We start from the raw sequence: 11,040 nt of genomic DNA on the forward strand, positions 1-11,040 counted from the left end.
CCGGCTAAACTCAGCGGCGAGAACACTGAGTTTTTCAGCAAACTGTGCACATGGGAACACGGCGGTAGAGATCTGCGCTTTTATGGATTGGCAGCAGGGAAAATGGCAAGGGTTTCCTTGCAGCATCTGATTCTCCCACAGGCACAGTTTAGTTTTGAAGGCCCTCACTGCAGCGTACATGTCTGTGATGATGCGCCCCCGCCCCTGAAGCTGCAGGTTCAGCGCATTGAGATGGCTCGAGATGTCACAGAGAAAGGCCAGCTCACACAGGAACTTTTGCTCCCGGAGCTCTGGTGTATCCTTCCCTTTGGTTTCCAGGAATTGACATATTTCCTCACGCAGCTCGAAACATCTGTTCAGTACTTTTCCTCTGCTTAGCCATCTCACCTCTGTGTGATACGGCACGTCTGCGTATTCCGAACCACACTCCTCCAGAAAAGATTTAAACTGGCGGTGATTTAGACCTTTGGCTCTTATAAAGTTAACTACCTGTGTTACTGTGGTCATAACATGTTCCATCTTTAGGGCTTTGGCACACAGTGCTTCCTGATGTATGATGCAGTGGTAAACAGTTAGCTCACCTGCACAGTTCTCTTCCCGCATCTTCTCCCGAACCATGCCCATCAGTCCACTCTTTTTACCGCACATCGCTGGTGCACCATCTGTCGTTAATCCAACGAGTTTATCCCACGGCAGCTTTATTTCAGTTACACATTTGGAAACCTCCTCAAAGATTTCCTTTCCTGTGGTTGTGCCATGCATTGATTTGAATCCTAATAGCTCCTCCGTAACACACAGATTTGAGTCCACTCCACGGATGAAGACTGACAGCTGAGCAGTATCAGATGCGTCGCAGCTCTCATCCACAGCGAGGGAGAAGGCAACAAAATCTTTTCCCTTTTCCATCAGTTGGTCATACAGATTGGCTACTGTGTTCCTGCTCAGGCTCATGTTTGAAAATGCTTGTTTTTTCTCTGGGCATACGAGGTCACAAACCTTCATCATGCACTTTTTCATGAACTCTCCCTCATTAAAGGGCCGGGCTGATTTTGCGATCTCTGCTGCCACTATATAACTAGCCTTTACAGCAGCCTCGCTTTGTGATGTGGCTTTTTTAAACATATTCTGTTGTGAAACCAAACTTCTTTTCATCTCCTCTACTTTCTGGCTCCTTTAAGTCATGTCCAGGTCCTTGTATTTGTCATGGTGTTTCGTTTCATAGTGTCGTCTAATGTTGTACTCCTTACTTACAGCCACGTTGACTCCACAAACAAGACAAACAGGTTTTACATATGTAAACAGATATTCTGCCTCCCACTTGTCCAGAAAGCTCCTGTTTTCTGCCTTTCTTTTCGCCATTTTTGGGAAGGGTTAGCTCGCTGACAGTTGTAGCGTCTATGTTGCTATGACTACTGTCACAGAGGAGAGAGCGTTTCTGGGTCCTGTCCTGATTGGCGCGCGAAAACAGCAGAGCATTATGGGATTCGTAGTATTAGTGGTGAATGCGCTGTATAATACCGGCGGGCCAGCTCTAGTAGTAATTTGGTATTGTCTCGCGGGCCAAATATAATTACCCCGCGGGTCAAATTTGGCCCACGGGCCAGAGTTTGACACCCATGGTTTAGTGCCTTGCTCAAGGGCACATTGTCAGATTTTTTACCTAGTCGGCTCAGGGATTCAAACCAGTGACCTTTCGGTTACTGGCCCAACACTCTTAACTGTTAGGCTACCTGGCGCCCCCTATGGCCTGCTGTAATAATAACAATGTAATAACAAATGATTACAAGATATGGTCTAGAGCCCACCCCTTTTCCCAGATGAACAGTCATTGGCCTGTTATAAACAGATCACATTGTGAATGTCATGATGTGGGCCAAAAGTTCCCTTCCACCTGAACAGGCCATCAAGGCTCTTAAAACAAAAAATGCATTATCATAATTTTCACAATTTCTTTGTTATTTCGACCTCATAGTGTGAAAACATAATTTAAGAAAAAACTGTAAAATTACAATTTAATTGGAATACCCCTTTAAGTTGGCTCAACTTCAAGGATATTTCTTCTTTAATGGTATCTGAAGAATATGTGGCTTGAAAATCAAGACTAGACAGTGGAAGTGAACGTCTGTAACGACACCCACATCTTAGTTGGGTACAGATCATTCACACCTGCCACCTTGTTAAATGATTCTGTCGATGTCCCATTGATGTTATGTCTTTGGCCCTGTACTTTGTCTGCATGCAGGTCAGAAGATCTTAGTCATGTAAAATAAAGGTTACATTAATAAATCAAATAAAAATAGGTTTCAGGTGTCCTAACCCAAAACCTAGCCTACAAAAGTGCAATAACTTTTGACCTTGCAATCCCATCTGTTTACCTGCCGAGGGGAACCTGCAAACCGCTGACCATCACACCTGTAGTGTAGCCAACTACAATGGGTTCAACAAGGATGGATATCACATGGACATCCAATTCCTCTCATCATGGATTTAAGTAGGCCTACTACTGTCTTTCATTAAGTGATAGACATGTTACATTATTACCTGGTGGTGTTGTCAGGGACACAGGCTTAGTGGTCACACTTCAAAAAAGAAACCTGAGTTTGAACCCGACGACCATTGAATATCATTGGTTTGGAGAGGAAACAGAAGGGTGGTATAGACTTAGCCTACAGCTATACCCCCCCCCCCCCCCATATCCCTCCCTTCCGTTCTCCCTCCCGCACGTCCACTCTCCGTGTGCTGGACGAAGGGAAGATGGCACCCCTGAAGCCGCTGTCAGCCGCACAGACCAGTCTCTCGCCAGGACAGTTCTCCGTAGCGTTCTGAAATGGCACCGAAAACACTGGCAGGACCTCGAGAGGGACTGGTTAGAGATTCACTGTAAAAGAGACTAAAACTGTGGCATCGTTTTGTGGCATTTACCCCACCCTGTCGCCTTTCTAGCATCTGCCTTGCTCTGTATATCGCCGGCAGGCTTCGTAGCATTGGCGTAGCCTAGGCTATAGCTAGATAATACATATTATAATATTAACATCGACTATATTCTGGACTGAGAGAATCGTCCAGAAAGGGTGACATATTGAATACAGGTCATTCTTCATTTATCATTACGGTGGAGAGAAGAAGATGAGGTAAGCAAAGCATGCTCTGGCTTTTTGATACAGCCCGTCCGCGTTATTAATGCACAATGAACGACACACACACAGACTGCCGCTGCTACTACTGCAAGGCTGGATGAGATTCGAGGACGGATTTTATGGGATTGTAAGGGATCGAGTCGGATAATCCGACAATATCAAATTCATAGTATAACATTTTATTCGTGCTGTCGAGGACGCACTTAGCAAATATGCCGCTCTTAAAGCCAGGCTTTTATTACAGTCAAATTTTGTTTTTAGGATGACCGGCGACTCTACCTTTATTTGAGCCTATGAGGTGGGGCTGTGAATTCTCCATGTGAACAGGGGAAAAGGAATCCGCTTCACTGTCAAAAAGCAACGAGCATGGCCATAGACACAGGGGAGAAAGCATTGATTAAACACACAAGCAGTAAACGTCTCAACCCAGCTCTTGCTCGTGCTCCCATACAATCTCTGTGATGTGTCACCAACACCGAGGGAGTAGTCTGCAGATGGATCTGTTGTCATAGAAACCAGACTACACGTGCGTCATGTGTAACATGGTTATAAGTGGTGGCTATAACATAGAAATATAATTCAATCCATTCTAATTCTATTATGGGTTATAAATGGTTCCAGAATGCCATGAAATTGGAATTTTGATTCTATGGTTTTGATTCTATGGGCCTTTTTGGATTGTAGTGCACACATTAACTCAACTCATAGGATTTCTCATCACCAAAAATAACCTACTAATGTCATTTTATCAGGCCATCAGATTCTGCATCATGCTCAGGTGAACACACACACACGACACACAGACCCAGGTTAACTGGTCTGTGATCAGTGTTTACTTCCAATAGAGGGAATGCTTTCCCCTCTGTATCTTGTGTTGATTGTGGCCTCTGTTTGGTGACCAGCAGCTCCTACTGGTTCAAAATAATTGATCATGTTCCAGTACTTTCTCAATGAGCTAGTTCCAATATTATCTCACTGAGCCAGTTCCAATATTATCTCACTGAGCCAGTTCCAATATTATCTCACTGAGCCAGTTCCAGTATTATCTCACTGAGCCTTTAGTATTATCTCACTGAGCCAATTCCAGTATTATCTCACTGAGCCTCTAGTATTATCTCACTGAGCCAGTTCCAGTATTATCTCACTGAGCCTCTAGTATTATCTCACTGAGCCATTTCCAGTATTATCTCACTGAGCCATTTCCAGTATTATCTCACTGAGCCAGTTTCAGTATTATCTCACTGAGCCTCTAGTATTATCTCACTGAGCCATTTCCAGTATTATCTCACTGAGCCAATTCCAGTATTATCTCACTGAGCCTCTAGTATTATCTCACTGAGCCAGTTCCAGTATTATCTCACTGAGCCTCTAGTATTATCTCACTGAGCCATTTCCAGTATTATCTCACTGAGCCATTTCCAGTATTATCTCACTGAGCCAGTTTCAGTATTATCTCACTGAGCCATTTCCAGTATTATCTCACTGAGCCATTTCCAGTATTATCTCACTGAGCCAGTTTCAGTATTATCTCACTGAGCCAGTTTCAGTATTATCTCACTGAGCCATTTCCAGTATTATCTCACTGAGCCATTTCCAGTATTATCTCACTGAGCCAGTTCCAGTATTATCTCACTGAGCCATTTCCAGTATTATATCACTGAGGCAGTTCCAGTATTATCTCACTGAGCCAGTTCCAAGTATTATCTCACTGAGCCAGTTTCAGTATTATCTCACTGAGCCAGTTCCAGTATTATCTCACTGAGCCAGTTCCAGTATTATCTCACTGAGCCAGTTCCAGTATTATCTCACTGAGCCTCTAGTATTATCTCACTGAGCCAGTTCCAGTATTATTTCACTGAGCCAGTTCCAGTATTATCTCACTGAGCCTCTAGTATTATCTCACTGAGCCAGTTCCAGTATTATCTCACTGAGCCAGTTCCAGTATTATCTCACTGAGCCTCTAGTATTAACTCACTGAGCCAGTTCCAGTATTATCTCACTGAGCCAGTTCCAGTATTATCTCACTGAGCCAGTTCCAGTATTATCTCACAGAGCCTGTAGTATTATCTCACTGAGTCAGTTCCAGTATTATCTCACTGACCCAGTTCCACTATTATCTCACTGAGCCATTTCCAGTATTATCTCACTGAGCCAGTTCCAGTATTATCTCACTGAGCCAGTTCCAGTATTATCTCACTGAGCCTCTAGTATTATCTCACTGAGCCAGTTCCAGTATTATCTCACTGAGCCAGTTTCAGTATTATCTCACTGAGCCTCTAGTATTATCTCACTGAACCAGTTCCAGTATTATCTCACTGAGCCTCTAGTATTATCTCACTGAGCCAGTTCCAGTATTATCTCACTGAGCCAGTTCCAGTTTTATCTCACTGAGCCTCCAGTATTATCTCACTGAGCCAGTTCCATTATTATCTCACTGAGCCAGTTCCAGTATTATCTCACTGAGCCAGTTCCAGTATTATTTCACTGAGCCATTTCGAGTATTATCTCACTGAGCCAGTTCCAGTATTATCTCACTGAGCCTCTAGTATTATCTCACTGACCCAGTTCCAGTATTATCTCACTGAGCCAGTTCCAGTATTATCTCACTGACCCAGTTCCAGTATTATCTCACTGACCCAGTTCCAGTATTATGTCACTGAGCCAGTTACAGTATTATCTCACTGAGCCAGTTACAGTATTATCTCACTGAGCCAGTTCCAGTATTATCTCACTGAGCCAGTTCCAGTATTATCTCACTGAGCCTCTAGTATTATCTCACAGAGCCAGTTCCAGTATTATCTCACTGAGCCAGTTCCAGTATTATCTCACTGAGCCAGTTACAGTATTATCTCACTGAGCCAGTTACAGTATTATCTCACTGAGCCAGTTCCAGTATTATCTCACTGAGCCTCTAGTATTATCTCACAGAGCCAGTTCCAGTATTATCTCACTGACCCAGTTCCAGTATTATCTCACTGAGCCAGTTCCAGTATTATCTCACTGAGCCTCTAGTATTATCTCACTGACCCAGTTCCAGTATTATCTCACTGAGCCAGTTCCAGTATTATCTCACTGACCCAGTTCCAGTATTATCTCACTGAGCCAGTTCCAGTATTATCTCACTGACCCAGTTCCAGTATTATCTCACTGAACCAGTTCCAGTATTATCTCACTGAACCAGTTCCAGTATTATCTCACTGAGCCAGTTCCAGTATTATCTCACTGAACCAGTTCCAGTATTATCTCACTGACCCAGTTCCAGTATTATGTCACTGAGCCAGTTCCAGTATTATCTCACTGAGCCTCTAGTATTATCTCACAGAGCCAGTTCCAGTATTATCTCACTGAGCCAGTTCCAGTATTATCTCACTGAGCCTCTAGTATTATCTCACAGAGCCAGTTCCAGTATTATCTCACTGAGCCTCTAGTATTATCTCACTGACCCAGTTCCAGTATTATCTCACTGAGCCAGTTCCAGTATTATCTCACTGAGCCTCTAGTATTATCTCACTGACCCAGTTCCAGTATTATCTCACTGAGCCAGTTCCAGTATTATCTCACTGACCCAGTTCCAGTATTATCTCACTGACCCAGTTCCAGTATTATCTCACTGAGCCAGTTCCAGTATTATCTCACTGACCCAGTTCCAGTATTATCTCACTGACCCAGTTCCAGTATTATCTCACAGAGCCAGTTCTAGTATTATCTCACAGAGCCAGTTCTAGTATTATTTCACTGAGCCAGTTCCAGTATTATCTCACTGAGCCTCTAGTATTATCTCACTGAGCCAGTTCCAGTATTATCTCACTGAGCCAGTTCCAGTTTTATCCCACTGAGCCATTTCCAGTATTATCTCACGGAGCCAGTTCCAGTATTATCTCACAGAACCTGTAGTATTATCTTGCTGAGCCAGTTCCAGTATTATCTCACTGAGCCAGTTCCAGTATTATCTCACTGAACCAGTTCCAGTATTATCTCAATGAGCCAGTTCCAGTATTATCTCACTGAGCCTCCAGTATTATCTCACTGAACCAGTTCCAGTATTATCTCACTGAGCCAGTTCCAGTATTATCTCACTGAACCAGTTCCAGTATTATCTCACTGAGCCAGTTCCAGTATTATCTCACTGAGCCAGTTCCTGTATTATCTCACTGAGCCAGTTCCTGTATTATCTCACTGAGCCAGTTCCTGTATTATCTCACTGAGCCAGTTCCAGTATTATCTCACTGAGCCATTTACATTATTATCTCACTTAGCCATTTCCAGTATTATCTTCCTGAGCCAGTTCCAGTATTATCTCACTGAGGCAGTTCCAGTATTATCTCACTGAGGCAGTTCCAGTATTATCTCACTGAGCCAGTTCCAGTATTATCTCACTGAACCAGTTCCAGTATTATCTCACTGAGCCAGTTCCAGTATTATCTCACTGAGCCTCCAGTATTATCTCACTGAGCCAGTTCCTGTATTATCTCACTGAGCCAGTTCCTGTATTATCTCACTGAGCCAGTTCCTGTATTATCTCACTGAGCCAGTTCCAGTATTATCTCACTGAGCCATTTACATTATTATCTCACTTAGCCATTTCCAGTATTATCTTCCTGAGCCAGTTCCAGTATTATCTCACTGAGGCAGTTCCAGTATTATCTCACTGAGCCAGTTCCAGTATTATCCCACTGAGCAATTTCCAGTATTATCTCACTGAGCCAGTTCCAGTATTATCTCACTGAGCCAGTTCCAGTATTATCTCACAGAGCCTGTAGTATTATCTTACTGAGCCAGTTCCAGTATTATCTCACTGAGCCTCTATTATTATCTCACTGAGCCAGTTCCAGTATTATCTCACTGAGTCAGTTCCAGTATTATCTCACTGAGCCAGTTCCAGTATTATCTCACTGAGCCTCTAGTATTATCTCACTGAGCCAGTTCCAGTATTATCTCACTGAGTCAGTTCCAGTATTATCTCACTGAGCCAGTTCCAGTATTATCTCACTGAGCCTCTAGTATTATCTCACTGAGCCAGTTGCATTATTATCTCACTGAGCCAGTTCCAGTTTTATCCCACTGAGCCATTTCCAGTATTATCTCACTGAGCCAGTTCCAGTATTATCTCACTGAGCCTCCAGTATTATCTCACTGAGCCAGTTCCATTATTATCTCACTGAGCCAGTTCCAGTATTATCTCACTGAGCCAGTTCCAGTATTATCTCACTGAGCCAGTTCCAGTATTATCTCACTGAGCCAGTTCCAGTATTATCTCACTGAGCCTCTAGTATTATCTCACTGAACCAGTTCCAGTATTATCTCACTGAACCAGTTCCAGTATTATCTCACTGAGGCAGTTCCAGTATTATCTCACTGAACCAGTTCCAGTATTATCTCACTGAGCCAGTTCCAGTATTATCTCACTGAGCCAGTTCCAGTATTATCTCACTGAACCAGTTCCAGTATTATCTCACTGAACCAGTTCCAGTATTATCTCACTGAGCCAGTTCCAGTATTATCTCACTGAGCCTCTAGTATTATCTCACTGAACCAGTTCCAGTATTATCTCACTGAGCCAGTTCCAGTATTATCTCACTGAGCCAGTTCCAGTATTATCTCACTGAACCAGTTCCAGTATTATCTCACTGAACCAGTTCCAGTATTATCTCACTGAGCCAGTTCCAGTATTATCTCACTGAGCCTCTAGTATTATCTCACTGAACCAGTTCCAGTATTATCTCACTGAGCCAGTTCCAGTATTATCTCACTGAGCCTCTAGTATTATCTCACTGAGCCTCTAGTATTATCTCACTGAACCAGTTCCAGTATTATCTCACTGAGCCTCTAGTATTATCTCACTGAGCCAGTTCCAGTATTATCTCACTGAACCAGTTCCAGTATTATCTCACTGAGCCAGTTCCAGTATTATCTCACTGAGCCAGTTCCAGTATTATCTCACTGAACCAGTTCCAGTATTATCTCACTGAGCCAGTTCCAGTATTATCTCACTGAGCCAGTTCCAGTATTATCTCACTGAGCCAGTTCCAGTATTATCTCACTGAGCCAGTTCCAGTATTATCTCACTGAGCCAGTTCCAGTATTATCTCACTGAGCCAGTTCCAGTATTATCTCACTGAGCCAGTTCCAGTATTATCTCACCGAGCCTCTAGTATTATCTCACTGAGCCAGTTCCAGTATTATCTCACTGAGCCAGTTCCAGTATTATCTCACTGAGCCTCTAGTATTATCTCACTGAGCCTCTAGTATTATCTCACTGAGCCATACCCAGAACTCAGTTGTTCTATCAAATCTCACACCGTACACAGCCACCCTAACCAATAGGGACAGTTCTGCCTGCGAATCAGATCACCAACCCAATCAGAACTGGCCTTACTGTAGTGCAGCACTGAATCGTGGCCAATCCACCAAGGTTTTACTGTCGCTCTGTGGTTACTGCCAGCCTTTGGCACAGGTCTGCTGCAGGCAGAGGTACCCCAGGTTGAGGCTAATTGTTGTTGGCAGTGTTTGGGCAGCCAGTCTCTCTCTTTCTGTGTGTGTGTGTTTGTGTGTATGCGTGTGTGTGTCTAGGCTGTATCTCCCAAGGTCAGAGTGGGAGTGTGCCAAGAATGCCCACAGTCAGACAGTGCCCTCTATCTATGCCCACAGGGCAGTATTCCCTGTCCCCTCCTCACCTCTCCTTCTGTCTCCCCTTCTTTCACCTAGGCCTCCAGCCTACTCTTTCCCCCTCCATTATCACACTGCTCCCTCATCCCCATCTCCACCCCTTTCTCACATGCACCCTGTCTCTCCTTTACCCTCTCCCCTTCCCTGCCACCCTGGCATTGAGCATAGCATATACCCTACCTAAGACACTTTTCCTCAACTGTTTTTGTATGCTCGAACCCTGTAGGCTTACTGTGCCATGAGCTGACCCTAACAAACTGACTGACTTCAATGGTTATATAATGTCTGTGACCGTCATATACAGTATGTCTGGCTGGGGATGTAAACTCATGTAGCCTACACTGTTATAGAGCTGTACAGTAGGTGGCAACGTTGACTGTGGTTCAACCATTCTTCATCTGTAGTAATGTGTATGGGTGTTTTAGGGTTTGAGTGTGTGTTCGCGTGGTTGTTTGCGCGTGTCAGTGTGCATGCACTTTCATGTATGCTCTTGATTGATTGTGTCTGTGTGTGTTTGTGTATTGTGACAAATGTTCAACACATGACCCTCTCCATGCTATGTGTGTAGGCCAGTAAGTGATTGTTGGTCTCTCTAACAGTGACTTAATGGCCATTGATTTTAACCAGATGAAGTAATCTCTACAGGTCAAACATACATTAATCCAGGTTACAGACTGTGTGTGTGTTACAACCTCACTGGTTGCATCACAATACCACCCTATTCCCTATAAAGTGCACTACATAGGGAATAGGGTGCCATTTGGAATGTAGACACTGTTTCCAGAGTTAACCTACAGTATACTGGACTAAAAGCTTTTCTCACTGTTGGTTCACACACACTGACCTGCATTCAGTCACATTCATGGTGAATTTCACATCACTAATAGAGTTTTCTTTTTTATCAGACTAACCCCAAGTGTATGGGGTTTTGCTTAAATGGAACAAATACATTAATTATCTGAATTAAACTTCCCACAGGGCGTGTTGAGGGGGTGGGGCCATTATATTAAAATAAGGCATGATAACCTGGTCTCAGAGAATTTCGTATTATTCAGTATATGAATCCGAGACACTGGCATGCTGTCAATTAACTTCTGGGCCACATCCTGACTGATGGCAGCCCATTCTTGCGTGATCAATGCTTGGAATTTGTCAGAATTTGTGGGTTTTTGTTTGTCCACCCGCCTCTTTAGGTTTGACCACAAGCTCTCAATGGGATAAAGGTCTGGGGAGTTTC

This window comes from Oncorhynchus gorbuscha, linkage group LG14, assembly GCF_021184085.1.
Source record: "Oncorhynchus gorbuscha isolate QuinsamMale2020 ecotype Even-year linkage group LG14, OgorEven_v1.0, whole genome shotgun sequence".
NCBI lineage: Eukaryota > Metazoa > Chordata > Actinopteri > Salmoniformes > Salmonidae > Oncorhynchus > Oncorhynchus gorbuscha.